Consider the following 27,132-nt stretch of genomic DNA (forward strand, 5'->3'; position numbering starts at 1 on the left):
TGCTTCCTAAGGCCCACTTGATTTCACATTCCAGGATGTCTGACTCTAGATGAGTAATCACACCATCGTGATTATCTGGGTTATGAAGATCTTTTTTGTATAGTTCTTCTGTGTATTCTTGCCACCTCTTCTTAAAATCTTCTGCTTTTGTTAGGTCCATACCATTTCTGTCCTTTATTGTGCCCACCTTTGCACAAAATGTTCCCTTGGTATCTCTAATTTTCTTGAAGAGATCTTTAGTCTTTCCCATTCTGTTGTTTTCCTCTATTTCTTTGCATTGATCACTGAGGAAGGCTTTCTTATCTCTCCTTGCTATTCTCTGAAACTCTGCATTCAAATGGGTATATCTTTCCTTTTCTCCTTTGCTTTTCACTTCTCTTCTTTTCACAGCTATTTGTAAGTCCTCCTTAGACAGCCATTTTGCTTTTTTGCATTTCTTTTTCTTGGGGATGGTCTTGATCCCTGTCTTCTGTACAGTGTCATGAAACTCCAACCATAGTTCATCAGGCACTCTGTTAGATCTAGTCCCTTAAGTCTATTCCTCACTTCCACTGTATTCAGTTCAGTTCAGTCGCTCAGTCGTTCTGACTCTTTGCGACCCCATGAATTGCAGCACGCCAGGCCTCTCTGTCCATCACCAACTCCCGGAGTCTACCCAAACCCATGTCCATCGAGTCGGTGATGCCATCCAACCATCTCAGCCTCTGTCGTCCCCTTCTCCTCCTGCCCTCAATCCTACCCAGCATTAGGGTCTTTTCCAATGAGTCAACTGTTCGCATGAGGTGGCCAAAGTATTGGAGTTTCAGCTTCAACATCAGTCGTTCCAATGAACACGCAGGACTGATCTCCTTTAGGATGGATTGATTGGATCTCTTTGCAGTCCAAGGGACTCTCAAGAGTCTTCTCCAACACCACAATTCAAAAACATCAATTCTGCGGCGCTCAGCTTCCTTCACCGTCCAACTCTCACATCCATACATGACCAATGGAAAAACCATAGCCCTGACTAGACGGACTTTTGTTGGCAAAGTAATGTCTCTGCTTTTAAATATGCTAGCTAGGTTGGCCATAACCTTCCTTCCAAGGAGTAAGCGTCTTTTAATTTCATGGCTGCAATCACTATCAGCAGTGATTTTGGAGCCCAAAAAAATAAAGCCTGACACTGTTTCCACTGTTTCCCCATCTATTTCCCATGAAGTGATGGGACCAGATGCCATGATCTTCGTTTACTGAACGTTGAGTTTTAAGTCAACTTTTTCACTCTCCTCTTTCACTTTCATCAAGAGGCTCTTTAGTTCTTCTTCACTTTCTGCCATAAGAGCAGTGTCATCTGCATATCTGAGGATATTGATATTTCTCCTGGCAATCTTGATTCCAGCTTGTGTTTCTTCCAGCCCGGTGTTTCTCATGATGTACTCTGCATATAAGTTAAATAAGCAGGGTGACAATATACAGCCTTGACATACTCCTTTTCCTATTTGGAACCAGTCTGTTGTTCCATGTCCAGTTCTAACTGTTGCTTCCTGACCTGCATACAGGTTTCTCAAGAGACAGGTCAGGTGGTCTGGTATGCCCATCTCTTTCAGAATTTTCCACAGTTTATTGTGATTCACACAGTCAAAGGCTTTGGCATAGTCAATAAAGCAGAAATAGATGTTTTTCTGGAACTCTCTTGATTTAGGTCATACCTGAATGATCTAGTGGTTTTCCCTACTTTCTTCAATTTAAGTCTGAATTTGGCAATAAGGAGTACGTGATCTGAGCCGCAGTCAGCTCCCAGTCTTGTTTTTGCTGATAGTATAGAACTTCTCCATCTTTGGCTGCAGATATAATCAATGTGATTTTGGTGTTGACCATCTGGTGATGTCCATGTGTAGAGTCTTCTCTTGTGTTGTCGGAAGAGGGTGTTTGCTATGACCCGTGCATGCTTTTGGCAAAACTCTATTAGCCTTTGCCCTGCTTCATTCTGTACTCCAAGGCCAAATTTGCCTGTTACTCCAGGTGTTTCTTGACTTTCTGCGTTTGTATTCCAGTCCTCTATAATGAAAAGGACATCTTTTCTGGGTGTTACTTCTAGAAGGTCTAGTAGGTCTTCATAGAACTGTTCAACTTCAGCTTATTCAGCATTACTGGTTGGGGCGTAGACTTGGATATCCATGATACTGAACACTGCTCGGTGCCAGAGCAGCAAGAGGAAACACCCCACATCCGAGGTCAGGAGCGGCAACTGTGCTTTGCTGGAGCAGTTGTGAAGAGGTACCCCACATTGACATTGACAGGACTCTTTGTTTCAACTGTGAATCTTCTATCCTATGTCAGCAATGGCTTAGGAAAGCCAAAATATATTAATAGTTTATGGGACTAGGATACAAATTATTTCTAATTGAGATATAGTTGATGTGCGATATTATATATGTTTCAAGTGTACAACATAATGATCCACAATTTTAAAGGTTATATTCCATTTATAGTTATTATAAAATATTAACTATATTCCTTGTGTTGTCTATATATCCTTATAGATTATTTATTTTACACGTAGTAGTTTCTACATCTTAAATCCCTACCCCTATTATGCCCTTCCTTCTTCCCACCTACCACTGGTAACCACTAGTTAGTTCTCTGAGTCTGTTTCTTTCTTGTTATATTCACTAGTTTGTCTTGTTTGTTAAATTCCACATATCATATGGTATTTGTCTTTGTCTGATGCATTTCACTTAGCATAATACCCTCTGAGTCCATCCATGTAGTTGCAAATGGCAAAATTTCATTATTTTTTATGGCTGAGTAATATTCCATTGTGTATATTGTATACATATATTGTATACATACAATATATATATTGTACATCTTTATCCATTCATCTTTTTTTGGACACCTAGGTTGCTTCCATATGTTGGCAATTATAAATAATGTTGCTATTTTAGCTATATAGATATAATTTGGAGATATTGAAGGTTCAGTTCCAGACTTCTACTATAAACTGAATATCACAATAAAGCAAGTCACAGGAATATTTTGGTTTCTTAGTGCATATAAAAGTTATATTTGCATTATATGTAGTCTCTTCAATGTGCAATAGCACTATGTCTAAAAAAAATAATGTACACACCTCAAGTAAAAAGCACTTTATTGCTAAAAATTCTAACCATCATATGAGCCTTCAATGAATTATAATCTTTTTGCTGGTGGAGGCTTTAAAATATTGTAAGAGTTATCAAATTGTGACACAAGACATGAAATGAGTAAATGCTGATGGAAAATTGAGCTGATAGACTTGCTCAATGCAGGGCTGCCACAAACCTTTAATTTGTAAAAAGTGCAGTATCTGTGAAGCACAATAAGACGAAGCCTGCCTGTGTGTGAAATGCCAAGCCAGGAACAGAAAGCAGAGACTAGGGAGATAGTCTAGATGGATTTCTCTCTGGGACTGATCAATCAACACATGTTCCCTTCATTTGCATTTCAATAACCTCTCCTCTTATCCAATAATATCTTCTCTCTCACATCAGTCTATCTAAAACGCATTGGACTTCTTTTCCCTTAATTCTGAAACTTCTACCCAGTTAAACATGATCTCAGGGACTTCCCTGGTGGTCCAGTGGGTAAGACTCCATGCTTCCAATGCAGGGAGCGTGGGTTCAATCCCTGGTTAAGGAGGACGTTCTGCATGCCTTGTGTTGCAGCTAAAAAATAAAATATTGCTTTTCTTTAAAGTGATCTCATTTCTGCTGAACTTTTTTTTTTTAAGGTTTATTTTTATTTTTTGCCTGTAGGGGGTCTTCATTGCTGCACTTGGGCTTTTTCAGTTGCAGCGAGTGGGGGTTACTCTTCATTGCAGTGTGCAGGCTTCTCATTGCAATGGCTTCTCTTGTTGCAGAGCACAGGCTCTAGGGCACCTGGGTTTCAGTTGTAACTCATGGCCTCAGCAGTTACAGCTTACGGGCTCTAAAGTGTGGGCTCAGTAGTTGTGATGCTCGGGCTTAGTTGCTCCGCGACATGCAGGACTTTTGATCCCTAGTCTTCCCAGACCAGGGATCAAACCTGTGTCCCCTGCATTGCAAGGCAGATTCTTAACCACTGGACTACCAGAGAAGCCTTCTGCTTAACTTTTGTAGCGGATTGTATTTATCCCTTTTATGATGTGTTTACATGGTCTTGTAATCTGGCTACTTTTGTAATATTTTAGCACTCCTACTACACTATTCCTACTCACCTTAAAATGTACAGAATATAAATAAAGCCCCTTAAGTTTGTTGAAATACATTGTGATGTGGGCATGCACACACACAAACAGAAAAAAGACAAGAAGAAAATAAATGAAATGGTGATGATTATTTTCTCCAGCTTAAAGGCATCCATATGATTTCCATCTTCTTCCTTATACTTCTCTTTACTGTTAAAAAAAAAGTATTATATATAATACATCAGAACGTGTACTTCTTTTTAATGTAAAATACGATTGTAAAGATATTTGATCAGAAATCCAAATATCTGATTTCTCCCTCTGCCAAAGGTACTTTAGGCCCTTTTCTTCACAAGAAACTCTCAAGTGTTAAAACACAAATCACTTATCAACTAGGGTTATTTAGTGGAAGGATAAATAATTCTAGTTTATATCATAAAATCAGACTCTTAGTAGCACCTGTTCAAGTGGTTTTCAAGCTATTTTTTTTCAGTAGAGTTCTATTTTCAAATGAACTCTTACACAAAACCTTAATATTTAAAATAATTTTCAGCAAGGTGCAGGATTCTCAGATGGTCTAAAATCTTTAGTAATTAGAGTAAATATGAACCCAGAATCACCCCCTTGAAACCTTGGGTTCCTCTGGCCCAACCTTCTAATTTTACCAGAGAGGAAACTGAGTCACAGAGAGGTTATAATGCCTGTTCAAGATCACTCATCTGGAAACTAGAACTTACATTTTCTAAGGCTAAGTTTCCAGCTCTTATGCCATGCAGTCATGATTCTTGTTTGGGATCATTTTATTTTATTTGGGGGAGGGATTATTTTAGAGCATTCTATTTCCCTGACCTAACTCCAGATTAAAACCTACATCTAATTTAAATCAGAGAGTCCTTACCCTCTGCTTACACCCCTAATCTCAATGCCTAAAGTCTTGGTTTCATTTCAGACTCCAAGTTAGGCTTCCTTGCCAAAAATTTCTGTCACTCTGGCTGTTTCCTGACTTCCAGGGCTTGCTCTCAATGCCTGATTTGTTATCAGACCATGTGCTCTTCACTACATTGCTCCTCCTTTGAGAGACTGATGATACATTTGAACCTGAAGGTACTGACATCCTTTTTGTCTAATATGGTCTGATTTTGCAGTTGAAAGCATTCCAGTCTCCATGTGCCTATCTCTAAGCTAAGGTTAAGCAATACATCTAGATCTTTCCCTGTTCTGTTTTCTTTCTTGCCCGACCTGTAGGGAAAATCCTTGAGTGCATTCTAATTTGGTCTTCTAAGAATGAATTGGAGTGGTTCATCTCTCTTTTTCTTTCATAGACACGAGTCTACAAGGTAATCATATAAGACATGACTAAGTGCTCAGATGAGTAGAAAAGGCAATACCAGCCTTGATGGTTTTAGAAAAAGATCAATCTGAGTGAAAACAAACAGGAAAATGCTCTTGAAGAGGATAGCACTTTTTGGTACCATCAGATAGACAGTTAGCAGGGAGACAATATGAGCAAAAGAAAAGTCTGAAATACAGTGAGATTGACCAGGATTGAAAAAAATAAAAGGAAAATGTTTGTACAAGGAATTTGTGAAAGACTATTTTTACTGGAGCTTAAGATGAATTACTTTCTAGAGTACATTAAAGTAATTTTAGTCACCAAGCCTTCAAAAAATTCTGGTTTTATTTTATTGATGTATGGCCACATCCTTCTCTTTATTTGTTGTCATTAAGCGAGTCTTAGGTGAAACCATGGAGCAGGCAATAGTTCATCTTGCAGAAAAGGTCAGCTTGGCTTTTCGTTGAACCTAGAAATACACAAAAATGCCTGCAATGCTTTCTTGGATCTGTCTAATAGTCAGCTGCCACAGTCTTTTTGATGGTGTATGTGTATATGTGGGGGTGGAGTATGTTCAGTCACTCAGTCATGTCCAACACTTTGGGACTCCATGGACTATTGGCCTCCAGGCTCCTCTTTCCATGGAATTTTCCAAGCAGAAATACTAGAGTGCAGTGCCATTTCCTCTTCCAGGGGGTCTTCCCAACACAGGGATTGAACTCGCATCTCTTACATCTCCTGGCAGATTCTTTACCACTACACCATCTGGGAAGCCCAATAAATCATGGTAGCTGCCTATAACCTGAAGTTGATCTCAAAACCTTTGGGATCATTCCCTGCCAAACTTCTCTCTATATATTTGTTAGAACTTTTTATGTTGCAAGTATCAGAATGCTCAACTCAAATTCAATTAGAAAAGATTTATCAAGTCTCATAATTGGATAGTCCACAGGTATATCTAGCTTCTACAATGCTTGGATCAGGTTTCATACGATAAAATTGGGATGTGTCTCTACCACTCTACTCTGCTTCCTTGGTGTTGGCTGCGCTCCAGACAACATCTTCCCTATTTGCAAGAGAGTCCTGTCTCTGGAAACATATTAAGTCACAGAGATAATCTTTCTTGGCCCTAATTGGTTTTAGTCAGGTCAAGACTCCATCTCAGAAATAGTGTAGATGAAATACGCCGAATGGCTTACACCGATGAGGTGGTTAGGTCAACTTGGAAGATGTTTTTGAATGAGATTAATTTTTAAATTGATGAACACTGAATAAGCATATTGTCCTCCATAATATGGGTGGGCTGCATCCAATCAGTTGAAGACCTAAATAGAACAAAAAAAAATTGGCCTCCCAGAGCAAGAAGGACTTTTTCAGCCAATTACCTTTGGTCTTCATCTGCACCATTAGTCTCCCGGGTCTTCAAGCTGCCAGCCCACACTGAAAATTACGGAATTCCCAGCTTCTATCATCACATGAACCAGGTTTTTTATAATAACTCTATCTATCATCTATGTATCTATCTGTCTACTTATCTACCCTACTGTGTCTTAGAGAACTCTGACTAATACAATCACTGAGTTGTTCATAATAAGACAAAGAAGAAATGTCCACTAATACTTTGCAATTTTTTATGACCTTTGGTCTCATTTCTGAGACTCAGAGACTGGCTTTGAATCTCATTTAAGCTTTTTGTTAGATATATAATCAATAAAGATACCTGACTTCTCTGTTCCTCATTCCCGTCTTCTCCATTCCCCATTTAAAGATAATAGCTCCTACCTCGTAGTGTTGTGGTGGTGATTACAAAAATAAAGAAATATTTGTAAAATGACTTAGAGCTAAAACATAGAAAGTATTCTACTGTGTTGTTATTATCATCATCTCCTCCCATCTCTTCTTCTTCCTCACCATTTATTGGGTTTCCAGTTTTTCTACATTACATTGCCTAGGGCTTTCAACTCAGAGTTCCTGGCCTAGTTTTTTCAGTTGCTTCTGCCTCTTCAATCATAATTTACTCATACCAAGAAGATTTTCATCAATGTATTCTTTCTATAATTTACAAAGCTGAAAAGACAGCCTGGAATCGCAGATTTTGAAAGCTGGTGGAGATCATCTAGTCCGGCAGTTTACAAAGTAGGGTGCATATGATCTTGATATCTTAATTCAATCCTGAGGGGAAAATACAAAGATTTATATTTTTAGTGTAAAATTTAAGAAAGCAATAAGCTCATTATTTAATGAATGGATTCACAATACTATATGTATGACTTACTGTAAATACATATTCATCTATAAATGCTGCAAGATTTTTTTAAATTAATAAGATAGTATAATCAAAAAAATTGAGAGACCAGTGATCTTATCTATTCTTGTTACTTTACTGAGTAGGCAAGTGACCCCAAAGAAAGGAACGACTTACCCAAGATCTCAACTGTGAGTAAAAAAATCTGGTAATCAGTGGGAGAGTATGAAATGTCCAGAGCTAAATTATTTAACCGCACTGGGTCTCAGTTTCCTCATCTTTAAAGGGGAAATTAAGAACCTTAAAAAGAAAATTGTTATGAGTTTTAAGTTAAATGAGAGAATACTTAAAGAGGGTAGTACAGTGTTTAGGCCAAAAATTGGCCTAAAAACACCTAAACATCTAAAAACGGTGTGGACCGTTTTTCAAGTCTTTGTGGAATTTGTTACAATATTGCTTCTGTTTTATGTTTTTTGGTGCTTTGGCCCCAAGATATGTGGGGCCCTAGCTCCCTGATCAGGGGTCAAATCTGTACCCCCTGCACTGGAAGGTGAAGTCCCAACCACTGGACTGCCAGGGAAGTCCCAGCTGGGTCCAATTTAAAGGCTGATTAATGTTCATTCTCTTCCTTTAGTGTCTGTGTGTGAGTGTTAACTGCTCAGTCCTATCTGACTCTTTGTGACTTCATGGAATGTAGCCCACCAGGCACCTCCATCCATGGAATTCTCTAGGCAAGAGTACTGGAGTGGTTGCCATTCCCTTCTTCAGGATTTAGTGTCTAAGGAGGTCTTTCTATTAAACAATAGCACCTTTCAAAAAGTGGAATAAATAGCTCTGCATTATTTAGGGCTAAGTAAAAAATGTCACTAAGTAAAATTTTTCCAATTCAAAATATTTTTAGAAGATGGAAAGACTATAATAATAATAAACCCAAGTACCACAGTAGACTGGTGGCTCAGGGACGCAGGGGGAAGGGGTTCCTTTGCTACCCTCCATATCAACCCACATGGGTCAACACTGTGGTTGGTACCAGGATTCTCTACTGAGGAGTTAGGATCACTACTCTGTTTGGAAAGGGAAACCAAGGACTTGGCTTAACGTTGGTATATATAGAAACACACTGATTACTTAATGAATATTCATTTGGGATCATATTTTTAGGGGGTCGTTCTATTTTAACAGGGTTGCTCTATTGTTCACCCCAACCCCCCCAGCCATCACTGCATTGAGGCCACTTATTGTCACACATGCCTGTATTCTTAGCCTGGCAGTCCTTCCATTCCTTCTCAAAATCCTATGCAAATAAGAGTAAATCTCCTTCATATTTCTATGTGCTCTAAATAGGCACTATACTGTGCGAACTCTCCACTTTCAACTTAATAAGTCTTCCCATCCCTAAATCAAAACTAATTAGCTTTGTTTTTCAAATTGCTGACACTGGGGGTCTTCGCTATAACCAACCTGTGTGTGATTAGTGATATAACGGCTGGTGCTGAGCTTGGGCAAATATTTATAGAGTAATCATATTGGATAGGGTTGAATAACCTCTTGGATTAAGTGTGAGCTTCTGCCAGACGGTGCTGCAAAATTGTGCTAATTTAATGGTACAGTCCATTGTTCTGTCTGCTGATACAACCTCTACGACACTGACACAAATATAATCAGGGATATTAGGGCATAGTATGATTCCTTTATCGGCGCTCTTGGCAATACTGTGCCAGAAGAATCCAAATATCACTTTGCAAATATAAATTATGTGGTCGGTAAATGGAAGCTCATACAGAGAGACAATTAACTACACACCTAGCACAGAGATGAGCTTAAGGTAAGTCACCACTGAATAAATACTTGTTATGTTATTAGTATATTAGATACCAGAGGAACAATTTTGCTTTCATTTACTTCCAGGAACAATGAACAAATCCTAATGAGGCAAGCCGGTTTGAGTGTTAGGGGATTTCTTCTCTATCAAGCTGATTGATATGAACTCCAAGTTCTCACAAAGACACAGTGAGTGAATCTGAAAATACACAGTTCATTCTTAATATGTAGTCCTTAACCTACAGTCTGAAAGGAGACTCAGACCTTGGGAAGGAAGAGTCGAAGGTAGTAGTTTATAAAGGTCATGCAGTTAAGCAGTGACCAAACAGAGACTGGAAATCTCGTCTTCATATACCCTGCCCCAGTGCTCTTCCAACCTGAGCATAAAGACCTAGTAAAACAATATACTGTAATATTGACGTCCAAACGACTTTAGGAAACTGGGTCATTTTCTTGCCTATATTCCTTACTCATATTGTTATATAGTTTTTAGTTTAATAAAGATTATATATTTGCTATACATAGGTAGCAAGACATTGAGCTTTTTGTTTGTGTAGATTAATTGCAATTGTACCATTTTAAAAACACAGTTTAGGTATCTGCCTTAGACACTCCAACCAGTTGGCTATATTTAGATGTGAGGAGGAGGCAGAGTAATTCTTAAAGAGTTCTATGTTTCTTACAACTGACTTGACTGACAGTCCTTAAGTGCTATTTCTTTCAAAGCAGATATGACTCACAGCCCTTAGCTAGAGTGTGCACAGGCTGGAAATATTGATCTGTCCACATCCCAGAAACATTAAGACACAATAAAAAGAATTCTTAACTTAATTCTGAATAATGCAATAGGAAAAACATAGGAAGAGTACACAATCGACAATGGTAATGGATCTGTAATGTTTCATAATGTCAAGGATTTAATTTAAACTCCAGAGAAAGAAACTGTCTTTCCAGCCTGAACTCACCCCCTTCAGCTTAACTGTGACAGTTCTGAGAATAGGAGGTGCCTAAAGAAACTTATTTAAAGATATAAATAAATATGCATTATTTAAGTCCTGGAGGACCAGGTACCCATCTTGGAAATCACTCTAAGTCAACAGTGTCAACATTTAGAAATGAAAGCAACCATGAGGCAGTTTGGTAACTCTTCCCTTTGGAGTTTGCTAATGTTCCCAAGGCTCCACATCAACACTGGCCAGAGGTAAATGGAGGAAGAGGTGGTTGCGAAAGGCAGTGGGAGAACCAGAAGTCCCACTTGGTAGTGCTCCCTCTCTGGTGCTTCTTAAACTACTCAGAAACCTGTTTTTCTATTTGCCCCCAGCCAGCCTTCTTGCTAAAATCATTTCTGGTTCCCACAGAAGGCAGCAGAGAATAATCAATACTGCTGTGGGTTACAAAACATGAAGTTTTCTCAATTTGGGCTTCTCCCAGCCCCACAGAAGTGCCAACAGCTGGGTTCTTCCTTCCAGCAGTGGTTCAGTGACAGGGTTGCAGGCTGCACTGCAGTCACTACCTGAAGAGTAGTAGTTTCATTTTTTTTTAAAGTTAAGCTCTCTACAAATAGCTCTGTTTCCATTTAATAAATGTGTATAATGCTTTCCTAGGGCAATAGAGATTGGCTTCCACAATTACATTATTTGGGGAGCAAATGTCAATGGATGAGAGGAAAACAGTCTAAAGGCAGAGAAAGCCAGTGAGTGTGGGAGGAAAAAGACTGACAGGTCTCTGAAGGACATCTCCTTGCCTGCTGAGATCTCCTCTTTTCTCTTTCCCTGCCCCCATCTCTGCAAATCACTGCCATCCTCTCTCACCCACTCCTTTCTCAGTCTCTCGCTGGAATTTGCAACACTGGGCTTCTCCATCATCACATAGATCAGAGTTATTGCTTGGATAATTGTCCACTTAGCCTTCCTCTGTAGGCTGCAATTTGACCCATAGGGCAAAATCAGCCCAGTCCTTAAGTAGAGAACTAAGTGTTCGTATTTAAGAAGCTTTATCACCACATTACATCAATTTGTTTGCTATTATGACCCTGTAACTTGTGCAACCAAGTCTCCTCAAGACTGGATTCTAGTTGCTGAGTCATCTTTACCACCTAGTCTTTCACCTAATTTGCACCCTATCCCTGCAGCTAGGCTCTTGGCACCCACTACTGAGTATCTGTTTATATGTCTCTTTAGATTCTTGGTAGCTCTCTCTACAGGGTTGGGATCTCTGTGGACCCTGTAACTATCTGCTCTGTCTCTGCTTAAGGTGACACATGAGGTTCCCTCTAACCCTCATTCATATCTTAACTGTTTTTCCACACTTGGAATAATTTCCCAATTTCAGATCCCCTTTCTGTACTCACATCCTTGCCCTCCCAAGGCTAGATCAATAACTTGATTATAATCCTATTCTAGAGACTTTGGGAGTGTCTGTGGACTCTTGGACCTGATCTTCTCTGGTCTGGTTCAGTTCCACAATAATATATGTAATAAGTAATAAAAAGCATGAACGCTAATAGTAACTTTTACTTTTTGAATACCTACAGGATTCTAGGCACCGCAATGTTAAGCATTATTTTAATATTCCCAACCATCTGAATTTATTGATCACTGCTAGCCTGCTGATAGGCATGAGGACACCACCTTCCCAGTTATGGAAATACTGTAATACTTTCTCATGGGTTAGTAAATACCCACGCCTTAGTCTTCCAAGTGCTCCCCATCTGACTCCTTAACTCCCAGGCTCTCTTCCCATCAACTGCTCTCCCCATGAATGGGAACTAAAAAGTTGATGCTTGGGGACTTCTCTGACGGTCCAGTGGTTAAGACTTCATCTTCCAGTTCAGGGGGTGCAGGTTTGATCCCTACTCAGGGAGCTATGATTCAACATGCCTTATGGCCAAAAACGAAAACAGAAAACAGAAACAATGTGTAACAAATTGAATAAAGACTTAAAAAAAAAGTCAATGCCTGGCACAGAGCTCTGGCTAAGATTGATTCTAAGTGATGGCTGCCATGCCACTGGGCTGTCAAATATTTTTAATATCAGTCTCTATTAGTATTATCCTTAATCTATTGATTAGAAAAGTGAGGATCAGAGAAGTTTACTTGCCAGGCACATAATTAGGAAATGAGAAAGCAGAAACTCAAGTCCACGTCTGCCTGTCTTCATAGACCATTTTCTTTCCCCTAGACCAACAGCTCATAGACACAGAGCAGTGTTTCCCAAAATTGTCTGATAGTAAAAGTAAACCTTTGTCAAAATTATAGATTCCTGGGCTTCTCCCTCTGTAGATTCTGATCCAGGTCAATCTAGTTGCTGGCTAGAATCTACATTTTTCAAGAAGGTTATTCTTCCCGTTATTAGAGCATCAGTAACAATGCACTAGAACATTTTTTTCCAGAACACAATCTGAGACCGACTTGAATTATGATGATATCTGAATGTCTTAAGTGAGCAAATAAAAACTTTAACACCACTGCTTCCCTGGTGACTCAGTGGTAAAGAATCTGCCTGCAGTGCAGGAGATGTGGGTTAGATCCCTGCAGAAGGAAATGGCAACCCACCCTAGTATTCATGCCTGGGGAAATCCCATGAACAGAGGAGACTGGCAGGCTACAGTCCATGGGGTCACAAGATTCAAATACAACTGAGTAACTAAGCCACCAATCCTGAATCACAGAAAATGTTTTTGAACAGAACAGGGTATGTGTATCAGGAAGCGGACTAGTTGCTGCTTGTTTTAAGTGAGGTGGTACAATCTACTGTATAGCAAGTGGAACTCTGCTCAGTGTTATGTGGCAGCCTGGATAGGAGGGGAGTTTGAAAGAGAATGGATACATGTATATGTATGCCTGAGTCCCTTTGCTGTTTGCCTGAAACTATCACAACATTGTTAATATCCCAATACAAAGCAAAAAGTTTAAAAACAAAGCAAAAAATTAATTTAAAAGAAATAAAATTTTAAAAACAAAAACTCCCCCCAAGTGTCATTGTTTTGCGTCTCTGGAAACATCATTAGAGATAGCCTATAGTTAAATGAAGCAAGATTACAGTTTGCAGATAGGTCAAGTGAAAAAGACTTAGGAGAGTTAAAACAAAAATGAGTCCATGAAACCTGGAGAGGGGACACCAAGTTTACTAAGAAAAACATCCTGGTTCTAAAAGCTACCAATTTACCCCAATAGCATTCCAGAATCTGCTTTGCAGAACATCTACCTGTGAATAAAGAAGTTAGAGGAACTTAAATGCACATGGTTATCTGTGGGTGTCATTGGTGTCTCTCCCCTGTGTTTTGTCATTGTTCTGCAGTCATATTTTTTCCAGTAATGCTTGACAATGTAGTTTGTCACATAAAGCCTTTCGAGTAGTTTCTCTCTCCTGACATCATCTATCCCATTTCTGCTATTAGCAAAACTCATCATGAAACATAAAATGATGTCCAGAAAAAAAGGCAAGGATCACACATTAATTACACAGGGCAAGTTTAGGATGCAATTCTCTTTCTCAGGAAAAGGCTTAGAAAGAAACAGGAAGAAAAAGAGCAAAATAGACAAGCGATTGTCTCCAGCCTACTCTTACAATGGGAACTGATTCATTAAATATTTCTGAGGATGGCAGAGTCATCTGACTCAGTAGAACCTCTTAGAGGCTCTTCCCTGACAAGTAAATCATCGATGAGCGGGAGAAACCTACAGCGGAGCTGAAATTTACTGCCACAGGACATGGCCCAAGCTGGGTTGGTTCTCTTCCAAGTGACAAATCCTGCCAAACGCTTAAACACCTGCCACAGTTATCAGTACACATACTCCCTTAGACAACTGAGAAACAGCTCATCAGATAAACCAATAAGTAAAATAAAGTGCCAAATGCACGCTCAGCAGAGGCTGATAAAATTAAACATTTAAATAAATTTAACTGAATACTTCCAAATGGCACACCTGACAATGAGGAGAACGCACATGGGCGGAAGCCATGGAGAGAAAAACAATATTGCGCCATTTTTCTATAATTCTAGAAAGCCAAACTCGTGTATAACAGCACACGCATCATCTACAAATAATGTGACTTTTCACCCTAGAGTGGAGAAAAAGGAAATAAAATAAAACAATAGCAACAACGAAGATCATCAAGCTTAGAATTACACGGTACAAGGGACTTGGAGTAAGCAACGCTGTCTTCCCTTATTTATTTGGGTGAAGAATAAACCTTTTCTTCGTTGACTTGTTAGGGTTTTTTTTTTCCTCCAGTACTTAACACCTGTATGAAACTCCCTGACTTAAGAGGTCGGTCTTAGCTAATGAGGTGTGTCAACACGATTGGAAGCCCATTTCTAAATGAAAATTGCACTGTGCTGTGAGCACAATCCCTTCGGGTTGAAGAGAGCATTTATAAAGCAGCAGGGGTGGTAGCAGGGGCTTTCTCTGCAAGAAGGGGCTGGTGGAGTTACCGCAGCTGGGGGAGAGAGATGCTGAACGACAGCTATGGGCTAACGTGATAATTCTCCTTCAAATTAGTCGTATTTCTCCAGGTTACCTTGGTAGACAGTGAGCAAAGGCAGATATAATCCCTCTCCTAATTGTAAACCAGCATCAGCCTAATTATAGTCCCATTTACCCCAGATACTCTGAAATCATAGGCTTTCTGTTTGCTAATTCCTCTTATTCATGGTTTTATGGCTCCAGAGGAGGCTTTGGGGAGAATGAATTGAAAAACAGTGCAGCCAGTTAGTTCCACATAGACATTAACTATGAAAAAGTAATGGAATGAAGGAGAAAAGGGGGGAGGGAAGGAAAAGCCTTATATTTAGTTTAGTTTGATTTCAATTAAGACTGGAGAAGGACTGGAGGCCTTGCCACACAGTCCAGGGAGTCAAGGTCATAGTTCCAAGAGTACAAAGTAATGTTAAGGCTACACAGCCTGTAGTTCCTATCCACTGAACAGAGCCGTTCTGGGATGAACTCCACTGCCTATATTTTAGAACATGTTTCATCTGTATCCCCAGTTTTTATTTAAGGTCTATGTAATTATGAGTGTTTTTATGTCAACTGATTAACATTAGCCTTGGGAGGGACCCACACACCAAAGCTCTTGGGATAATGCTGAAAATCAGACCACGTTGGAAGTTGACAAGTAGGATAAATAGTGAGGGTCATAGTGGTAAACAAATTCATTCAAGTCTTTCAATTAATGTTACCCCCATGTTCCTTTTTCCAGTTCTCACCCCTTATGATGTCTGTGGGTCTAGTCTGTGTCAGGGGGATGATAATATTAGAATATTATATAACTGTATGCTGGGAGAAGGCAGTGTATGTGTGTGCTCACATGCATGTCTGTGTGTGTACTAGAGAGATCAAGCTACATAATTCTTGATTGAAAACAAACTTTTTAAAATTTATTTATTTTTAATTGGAGGATAATTGCTTTATAATGTTGTGTTGGTTTCTGCCATACATCAGTGTGAATGAGTCATAGGCATACATATGACCCCCTCCTTGAACCTCCCCCTTACCAGCCCCTGGCCCCCAAATCTCACGCCTCTAGGTCATAACACAGCACCAGGTTGAGCTCCCTGTGTTACACAGCAATTTCCCACCAGCTATCTGTTTTACATATGGTAATGTATATATTTCCATGCTATTCTCTCAGTTTGTCCCACCCTATCCTTCCCCTCTGTATCCATTAGTCTGTTCCCTATATCTGAGTCTCCACTCCTGCTGAAGTTTAGTGTGTGTTAGCTGGTCAGCTGTGTCCGACTCTTTGTGATCCCATGGACAGTTAGCCTCTGTCCATGGAATTCTCCAAGCAAGAATATTGGAGTATGTAGCTATTCCCTTTTCCAGGGCACCTTCCTAACCCAGGGATCCAATCAGGGTCTTTCGCATTGCAGGCAGATTCTTTACCATAATGTTGCGTTTGTTTCTGCTTATAGCAAAATGATTCAGTTATACATGTATATATTCTTTTTCATATTCTTATCCATTATGGTTTATTACAGAACCATATTGAATATAGTTCCCAGTAAGATCCTGTTGTTTATCCCATTCTATATATAATAGTTTGTATCTGCAAATCCCGAACTTCCAATCCATCCCTTCCATACCCACATCCCTATTGGCAACAACAAGTCTGCCTATGATCTTGGACCTTTCTTTTCCAGGTCAGGAAACATTGAGAAATTGAGTTTAAATTTGCAGGTTACTTGGTAAATACAGCTGGCCCTCTGTATCCACAGGCTCCACATCTACAGATTCAACTAATTGCAGATTGAAAATAATTGGAAAAAAATTTCAGAAAGTTCCAAAAAGCAAAATTGGAATTTGCTGCAAACTGGCAACTATTCACAGTCTGACATTTACATTGTATTTATTACTATTTACGTAGCATTTATATTGTATTAGGTTTCATAAGTAATCTAGAGATAATATAATACATACAGGAGGATGTGCATAGGTTATGTGTTAATACTTTTCCATTTTATATAAGGGACTTGAGCATCTGGAAATTGTTGGTATTGTGGGGGAAGTCAGGAAGATCCCTTGGAGGAGGGCACTGTGGCAACCCACTCCAGTATTCTTGCCTGGAGAATTCCATGGACAGAGGAGCCTGGCAGGCAATAGTCCATGGGGTCACAAAGAGTTGGACACAACTGAAGCAACTTAGCACAAGCACATGGGGCTGTGAGGTTGTCCTGGAACCAATCTGCCGTGGATACCAAGGAGTCACTGTATGGAATCAGTGAATTAAAAATTGCATAGCCCCTAGAGATGGTATTTTCATCATATTTTCATCAAGCTATGAAGCCTCATGAATCATTCCTCTGCACTGAAGCGTTCTGTTTGCCAATTTTATCATGTATTTGTGTTCTCTAGTCAAGTTACCCTCTTTCTTTGCAATGCCGTTCTTTCCCTGGAAACACATTCATTTATCCTCTTTTTTTCTGGATTCTATAAAAGTCTTATCATCTGTATTATCAAAATGTTCCCTGTTTTTATTTAATCATCTTTTTTTTTTTCCTGATGACCTCTAGAATATTCTTTCAACTAACTTGTTGATTTTTAAGGTCTAGCTTAAGACTTTTCTTTCCTCACCTACCCTGCTGAATTCCGATTCAACCTGATATGTGACCATCACATGTAAGGTAGGGAATTAACTGCTAAGTGGATATGAACAGTTCTGAGCTATGATCCTTGCTTGCATCATTCAGTATCCGTATCATGTTGATGAGCCTGTTAGACTGCCTTAGAGAGTCAGAGTGGGGCAGCTATGTGGACAAGATTGTTGGATTCACATCCTCCCCTCACGTTTGCTAACTGTGTGATCTTGAGCATCAGTTTACTCAACTCCTTTGCAACTATTTTCTCATCTATAAAATATGAGTGCTAATAACAGCTTCTATTTGGTGGGGTTATAGCGAGACTTAAAGAATTAACATGCTTCCTTTTCTTAGAACAATGCCTGAAAAACAAACAAAAACAATGTGTTTGCAATTATGATGCACTACTTTCTCAACTGTTAAAACCTTCACATTTACTTCTTTTCAACTGCCCGTGGCACAGAGACATCTTGTATATTATCATCATTGTGGGTGGTCTTCATCATCACTTCATTTTCTAACTCTCTTAGTCGTGGAAACATGGATGGCCAATAATACTGCCTCGTGTCCATTTGTTCATTCATTTGCTCACTAAACAAATATTTACTGAGTACTTGTTCTATGCCAGGCTCATTTAACATTGCAGATACAACGGTAAACAAGATAGAAATAAGGCTTCCGGCTTCATGTAGCTCTTATAGAAGAGAGAGGCTTATACAAATGAAATAATAGAGAAATAAGATAATGACAATGAAATTGTGATATACGGCATATAAAGAAAAAGAAAGGGGCGATCATTTGTGAACACAAATTTGTGACTCATCATGAACTGGGAGAGATGAGACCAGTGAAAAGGCCCCGAATAAGAAAGCAACCAAGAAAGAAACAAAAAGGGCTTGATATTTTGAAAAACAGAATAAGATCTGTGGCTGCTTTTAATGATATTGATGTAACAGAAATCTACTAATGGGAGACATTGGAAGCCATATTAGGAGTTTGGATTTTACTCTAATCAAAACAAAGGCTTCCTTGGTCGCTCAGATGGTAAAGAATCTGCCTGCAATGCAGGAGACCCGGGTTCGATCCTTGAGTCAGGAAGATCCCCTGGAGAAGGGAATGGCTACCCACTCCAGTATTCTTGCCTGGAGAATTCCATGGACAGGGGAGCCTGGCAGGCTACAGTCCCTGGGGTCACAAAGAGTCAGACACGACTGAGCAACTAACATTAACTAACAACTAACAAACTAAAACAGGAATCAACTGAACTGTTCTCAACGCAATCTCTGTGTTAAGGGGAGAACAGATTGTAGGGGGAAAAAATGAAAATGAGCTCCATCAGGAGGTCGCTGCCATTGTCAAAGCCATGTATTAATTGATGGTGAAAGATGAACAATTTAAGGTGTGTTTTGGAGGTAAAGCAGACCATCCACCTCCAGGTGAATGAGTGAGACTTTAACACTGAAAAGCCACTTTCTCAGGGAGCTAAAAAGCAAGGCAGGCAAATGACACTTCCACAGGGGTGGGGGGAGGGGTCACTTGGAATCATTCAGTTTATTTAAATTATGAATAATATGAATTAAGAGAAAAAAATGTATCCCAAATCTAAATTTACTAACAATGATCATCCATTATCCGAAAGCCCTTTTTCGGACTGAATTATAAAGTAGGTAATGTTTGTCTTTGGCTTTCCAATTCATACTTTTAAAAATATTATTAATAATTTTTGAGAGCTTAGCATAAACGAAGTACCCTTCATTCATGTTTCCATTTAAATCACATAACAGCCCTTTAGGTATTTATTATGATTATGCTCAATTTTATAGATATGGTGTAACTGAATCTTAGTGAAGTAATTTTTCCAAGAGCCAAAGACAACAGGTCTAGGATGAAACCCAAGTGACTGACACAAGAATCTTAATAGAACCACTATTTTACACCATTGATGACACTACCTTTCTCTCTTTCTCACACGCACACAATCTTCCCTCCGAGAGAATCTATTACTTTCAGTCTCTCCAAATCCACTAATGACCTACCAAATTTTGACAGATTACATTCTTCATCTCAATAGTAGAACCACTAATTGTGAAAATCCAGCTTGAGCAAGGCAGTAAAGAGATACTTCCTGAAACAGAACAGCCTTACTGGTACCTCTGATAGCACATCATAGCCAGCCCTGTGGATAAATGTGGCCTTAGCCAGGAAAGGATAAATGATAGATGATTTGGAAGAAATAAATGACAGGAGTGTTAAAATGTTTTAGGGCAGGGGACATTCAAATAAATGCTATTGGATGATTTATTTTCCAAAAGGTATTATATTCACTGCTGAAACACACCTCCATGTCTGCCAGAAATGTGGCCATAAAAAATCTATGTGTATAAAAAATTTACACTGTAGCAAGCTGACCTCAACCTTGCATTTACCAAAGCCACCACCTTAGCTGCAAGAATGCATTTCCAACTTTCTCCTAGACTTCAACACCTGGATGTTGCCCCCCTAGTACCTCAAGCAGGAGTTATTCAAAATTCAGCTCATTACCTTCTCTCTAAACATTTAATATTTGAAATCTTAGTTAACACATCATTTCAGCAGTTGCCAATACCATCAACTTCAAAGGTTTTATAATTGCCTCTCTTCCTCAGCTCTTCAGTTCCAGTCCAAAGCAACAGCAAATACAGACAGTTCTGCTCTTGAATTAACTCAACCATCTACCCCTCCTTACCTTCTGCACTGTGACTCAGGTAGTTCAAGTCTTCAACATGCCTCAAGTGCAATATTTCAGGCCAGATTTTCTGAAACATCAGAATCAAAGGCAAAGCCAAAGTGCTAACCCTTAATATTGAGGGGAGGGGTGAGGGGGAAAAAAAATTGAGACAAGGAAGAAGGAAGTACAAGATGATCTGCTTCTGAACTGGCACAGCTTCTCAGGGAAATCCCGGTGCTTCTTCATTCCACAAGACAGAATGAAAGCCCCGCTAGGTAGAATCTATGCGAGAGGATGGGTGAGCAGATTTTCTTCACATCGTGTCTTCCATCTCTTATTAGTCAAAGAGATAATCAATCTCTTTTGAGCTTTAACTTTCTCCTTTGGGCTTTAACTTCCTCAACAATGCCATCTTGGTCTCCAGGTCCCTCTGGACAACCACGGAAGAAACTAGAGCCTCCAAATACCTCCCCCCAGGCTTGAACGAAGTGCTAGCGCTACTCCGGCTCGCTAGTTGCCGTGGGTGGCATGGAGTGTGTGTGCACTCAATTGCTCAGTCGTGTCCAGCTCTTTGTGAGACTGCATAGACTGCAACCTGTCAGGCTCTTCTGTCCATGGGATTTCCCAGGCAAGAACACTGGAGCAGGTTGACATTTCCTTCAGCAGGGGATCTTCCTGACTCAGGGATTGAACTTGCATCTGCTATGTCTCCTGCACTGGCAGGCGGGTTCTTTACCTGCTGAGCCGCTAGAGAAGCCCATGTACGTCCAAGTGGCATAGAGGTTGTGCCAGAACTCAGCCCTTACCTCCTGGGGAAAGTGTAAACAACTGGAGGTTTGGCGGCTATAAAGCGATTTCAGAGTGTAGCATGAAATGCTGTGAGCAGTTTCCAGGGCCAGTCTGGACAGAAAAGAAAGCAAACCACTGAGTTTGGGCTGGGGAGGCAAGCTGATGTGGGGCGACACACACTGAATCTAATAAACTTTACTCAGTGATACTCAGCTCTGCTCACAAACTCCAATAAAATACCAATGTTAAAGACTTCTCTGGCGGGCCAGTGGCTAAGGCTCCATGCTCCCAATGCAGGGGGCATTGGTTCAATCCCTGGTCTAGGAGCTAAGATCTCACATGCTACATGGCATGGCCTAAAAACAGATAAAATGACAGACAACAAAAAACACCATGGAAAAAATAAAGGGGCAGAAAATGCAAGCAGATAATTAAATAAACATTAAAAAAAAAGTACCAATCTTAGTTGTATAAAAGGTGTCCTTACTTCTTCCCCAGGTGGTGGTGGTGGTTTAGTTTCCAAGTCGTGTTCAAGTCTTGCAACCGCATGGATTGTGGCCTGCAAGGTTCCTCTGTCCATGGGATTTCTCAGGCAAGAATACTGGAGTGGGTTGCCATTTCCTTCTCCAAGGGATCTTCCTGACCCAGGGATCGAGCCATGTCTCCTGCATTGCAGGCAGATTCTTTATCATCTGAGCCATATGGGAAGCCCCGTTACTTCCTCAGTTGTCATTCACTCTCTAAGTTGTATCTGATTCTTTGTGACCCCATGGACTGCAGCATGCCAGACCTCCCTGTCCTTCAGTGTTTCCTGGAGTTTGCTCAAATTCATGTCCATTGAGTCAGTGATGCTGTCTAATCATCTCATCCTCAGCCTGCCCCCTTCTCCTTTTGCCTTCAGTCTTTCCCAGCATCAGGGTCATCTCCAAAGAGTCGGCTCTTCACATCAGGTGGCCAAAGTATTGGAGCTTCAGCTTCAGCATCAGTCCTTCCAATGAATATTCAGGATGGATTTCCTTTAGGATTGACTTACATGTGTATTTTTTTTTTCAATAAATTCATACTACAGTACTATATGATCTGAGGTTGAGTAAATCCACCTATATGGAGCCACAGATACCAGTGGCTCACTGTGAAGTTATACATGGATTTTAGACTGCATGGGGTCAGTACTCCTCACCCCAGTGTTGCTCAAAGGTCAGCTACATTAGTACTTTATTACAGTTATAACATATCATAACGATTAGTCACTTAACGCAACATAAATGAACTGTCTTACAGTTTTGTAGATCAGAAATCTGCTGTGTTTCTCAGTGGGCTAAGACCAAGATGTTGGCAGGCAGAGTGCATTTCTCTCTGGAGATGCTAGCCAGGCTTCAGAAGAGGGGCTATTTCCTTGCCTTCCCCAATTTCTAGAGGCTGCCCACAGTCCTTCCTTCATGGCTGCCTTGCTCCATCTTCCAAGCACTGTCAAACTGAGTCCTTAAACTGCCATCTTTCTGGTTCTTTTTTTTCAAGTCTCTCTTCTAAGGATCCTTAGCATTAAACATTGAAACTTCCCAGAAAACCCAGGAAAATCTCTCGATCCTAAGGTCATCTGATTAGCAACTGTAATTCCATCTGCAGTGTTAATTCCCATTTGCCATGTAACCTAACATACTCAGGGGTTTCAAGGATTAGTCTGTAAACATGTTTAGGGAAATTGGTATCATCATTCTGCCTGCCATACTCATATTCAGAAAAATGTCCTTGATTGAACCACATGAAATTGTCATTTATGTAAGACAAAAATGGTCATTTTATATATATATACATTTTCTTGGCTATGCTGCATGGCCTGTGGACACCAGTTCCCAATCCAGGGATTGGACCCACACCCCTTGCATTGGAAGCATGGAATCTTAACCACTGGGCCACCAGAGAAGTCCCCAAATGGTCACGTATTGACAAATTCATCTGCTTCTATTATTAGTCCTGGTAAGAATGAATTAGTACTTCCTCTAAGATGGAAGAATTTCAATGTCATTGTCACCATGTAGCTGGCTCTTCAATCCATTTTTTGGATAGCTGGCTTTTCTATCCAAAAAATAGTGGCAGATGAGAGCTAAATGTTAAGTCACTGCTGCTGATGAATTGTGCACTCAACAGGGCCAGTGCTCAGGTCCGGTCCTGACTGTACCACCTCCATCCTACAATGATTCGCTGCCGTGTGCATTTAATATGATGATGCATGAGATCCAAAAACACTCAATTCATGAGAGGCAGCTCACATCCCATTCTCATGTGCTGTTCCATGATCAACTAGTCAGTCTCCATGAGGGCTCTAAAACATCCAGGGAGCTATTCTTTAAGAAGAAAGAGTGGTAGTCCAGAGGTTAAGAATCTGCCTGCCAATGAAGGGGACACAGGTTTGATCCCTGGTCCAGGAAGATCCCACATGCAGTGGAACAACAAAGCCTGTGTGCAAACACTACTGAGCCTGTGCACCTAGAGCTTGTACTCCCCAATGAGAAGCTCAGGCACTCCAAAGAAGAGTGGCCCCTGCTCGTCACAACTAGAAAAAGCCCATGTGCAGCAATGAAGACCCAGTACAGCCATAAACAAATAAATAAAATTTTAAAAAAGAGAGAGAGTGGCCTCATTTCAGAACCCTAAAGGACTGCACTGCAACCCACCCTCTGGGAAATCCTCATTCATCATGATAGTTACCCCTAGTTGAAAACAGTGGGTCAGATGCTCTAAATGGCAGGGTGGCTTGACTGCAGCCTGCACCTTGGACATGCCACGCTGGCACTGTGCCCAGATATAAACTGGCAGATTTCCAGAGTACCTTGATAAATAAGTTATATATTCTGCCTTCTAAATCCAAAAAGACCCATCAAGTCCCGGGCCTCTTGGTGATAAAAGATGCAAAGTACAAGGCACATCCTTCTTAGTGATAAGAGATACAAATCCTATATTAATAGTTTACCCAACGTACTCCAAACCAGTAGGTCCCTAAACACTTCACTGATGTACCAAACCCCTGAGGTTTACCTTTCTCCCTTTGTCACATAGCATGTTTTATGAAAGCATTTGGGCCACTTGCCTCCTCTTGCTCATCAGGTGTAGTTAATATGATGTCATCCACACAGATGAGTTACATGACAGCCTGAAGACCATCAAGATAATCCAGATCCCTGTGTTATGACAGAAAGGAGGGGATTTGTGCAAAACGATGAAGGGTATATATTGATGGAGGTCCGAACGCATTCATCAAATCCACAGCCGCATATCACATACCAAGGCAATGCTGATCTATCACAGTCAAGAACCTACATGTATAGCCTCTGCTACTGGGGCTCCAAGTTCCTGGTGATCTCATCATAATTTGTCAGGTTATTGCAGGAACTGGACAGGAGAATTGAGAAGGCAGGGATTAAGACATAATCCCCATTGTCCCTGTACTCTTCAACTCTTGAATAAACGCGCTAACTCTGCAATCCCTTCTGGGACATAATATTGCTTTTGATTATAATGATTTTCTTGGCCCTTCCTATCATAACGGACCTTACTCCGCAGATCAGGGAAACAATGAGAGGGTTCTGCCAGCAGCTAAGAATATATTATCAATTAACCTTAGAGGGTGGGGAAATAGACATAGGTAGGATCCATAGACCCACAGATCCCACTATGAAGCCAGCAATTCAGTTCTCACCTGCCTTCCATAAACCCCCATTCAAACTAAGGGCTTATAATACAATTTAACATCAGACCGGGCTTTCCTGGTGGCTCAACAGTAAAGAATCCGCCTACCAATATAGGAGACGTGGGTTTTATCCCTGGGTCAGGAAGGTCCCTTGTAGAAGGAAGTAGCAACCCATGCCAGTATTCTTGCCTGGAAAATCCTATGGACAGAGGAGCCTGGTGGGCTACAGTACATGGGGTCACAAAGAGTCGGACATAACTGAGCAACTAAATAACAACAAACGTCAGATCACAAATCTAAGATCCTTGCAAACATTATGTATTCCCTTTGCACTGTTCTCCAGTAAATGGGCACGTGATCTTTTCTGAAGGTTCAGAGAAGTATTTACCGGACAAACTCTTGGTGGTATTGTGGGGGTGGTCTTTCCTCAAAGGAACTCAGTCTGCCCTTCAATCAATGCTATCTATGATGACTTAGATTTGGAAACTACATGCAGGCTTCAATTTTCCATTATAGCAACTAATTTCTACTTGCCAACCTTATTTTATTTTTATTTTTTAATTACGTAAATTGAGCATCCCTTAGTTAGCTGTTCCTATATCTTATTCTCAGGATTACCACGACCTATTGACCTTTACCACAGATTTCTACAGATAAACAGACTTTGATTGTCACAATTGATTTGCTACTTTTGCTTCTTATTCTGTAATTAAATTAATTTTATCTATGATAGTTAAGCACTGTTACCTGGCTCCTGATATTCTATAATCCCAACATCCTTACAGATAACAGGGAGTCTAGTTTCATGGCATATTTTACTGCCAATCTCAAGCTTGCAGAGAACATCTACCAGTAAGTTTCTCCAAGATTTTGGTGTCCTCTCTAATAACTTCCCTATTACCTTAGTGAAGGGAATGTCATCCCTTTTGTTCTTCTGCCCAGTCGCTCTCAGGTACCAAAGTCAAATGGTGGGTCTTACCTTATAAAACCATCTAACAATTCACCTCTCTGAGCCTTCCCTCACTTTCCTCAAAGTGCCAAGGAAATTCTGGCCTCTCCACTTCATTTACTACTGTCCATTATCATGTCCAAGCTATCATGTCCAGGAGACATCCTAATAAAATCCCAGAACCAACCTCAGGCACTGACTCCTAAGTCATCGCTTTTGTTTTGGTTTGGTTTGCTTTGCTTTTTTTAAAGAAAAAAATTTATTTATTTGGCTACATACAGTCTTACTTGCAACACATGGGCTCTTTCGTTGCTTCTCATAGAACGTGGGCTTCTCTCTAGTTATAGTGCGTGGGCTTACTTGCCCTGTGGCATGTAGGATCTTACTTCCCCAACCAGGGATTGAACCCACATCCTCTGCATTGCAAGGCAGATTCTTAACCACTGGACCACGAGGGAAGTCCCCCAAGTCACTGTTAAGTATCCACCATGTCAGTGAATGTTTGCATATTCAGATATCTATTACATTATCTCCAAGTCAGTGTGTCAGATCCAGTTATCTGTATTATCCTAATCCCTGATACAGAATAGTAGCAAGTTCTAGAATTTCTTTGTCTTGTCCTCTTTATCTTTCAGAAATAGGACTTTTACTTCCTTACTGAGGCTGTGTTGAGATTCTTTCCGGGTATTTGGTCTACCAGCATTGAAGGTGTAGTGATCACACATCTTGAGAAGAACAAGCATCATCTCAGGTGGCAGCTTCTCAGCTGAGGTCATTGAATGGTCTTTGGACAAACGGAGCCTGTTCTCCTGTAAAGAAGGAAGAAGGAGCTTCTTTAGCCACCCAGAAGCATTTAGAAGAACTGTTGGCCTTAGTGTTCTCAAATTTGTCTACTTAAATATCTCAGGGGTCCACTGTTTCCCTATTAGACCTCTAACTTTGACACAGGACCCTTGATAAGACTCTTCTTTTAGTCTTCTTTGCTGCACTGATTTATAATAAGATCCTAGTCCTGATTTACAGCACAGCCTGTCATGTGGCTACATGAGGTGAGAAGCTCCTTTAAAGCTGCTTGAAGCTTTAAAATCAGTGGGTTTTAACTTGGCAAGGAGGTGCCCCAAGCCTATCAAAGGTAGCTGTCCTACACTGCAATCCTTATATTTATCAATGCTCCAGTGTAACAGCCATTTCCTTTTCCAATACCTTGCCTTGCAGATGCATCCTTTTTCCAATTAACCACAGGAGTGTCCATCACTGTGATGTTGTTGGATGCTAAGGGTCCTTTTACCTTCAGACCAGTGGGAAATTCAACTTCAAAATTCCAATCTGAG

At 40.3% G+C, this 27,132-nt stretch overlaps 1 long non-coding RNA gene across 1 annotated transcript; it reads right to left on the reverse strand.

Annotated features, from left to right (window-relative positions):
* Window positions 1-5,846: 5,846 nt before the first annotated feature.
* LOC145503586 (uncharacterized) lies at window positions 5,847-27,101 on the reverse strand. The gene is made up of 6 exons (XR_014051576.1): window positions 27,005-27,101; window positions 26,460-26,610; window positions 24,201-24,343; window positions 7,431-7,691; window positions 6,905-6,959; window positions 5,847-5,988 (listed from the first exon to the last, which is right to left on the reverse strand). It is a non-coding gene; the product is annotated as an uncharacterized LOC145503586 (long non-coding RNA).
* Window positions 27,102-27,132: the final 31 nt, after the last annotated feature.

Source organism: Giraffa tippelskirchi, chromosome 4 (genome assembly GCF_054371585.1).
Source record: "Giraffa tippelskirchi isolate mGirTip1 chromosome 4, T2T-mGirTip1v1.2.pri, whole genome shotgun sequence".
In the NCBI taxonomy this organism is placed as follows: domain Eukaryota; kingdom Metazoa; phylum Chordata; class Mammalia; order Artiodactyla; family Giraffidae; genus Giraffa; species Giraffa tippelskirchi.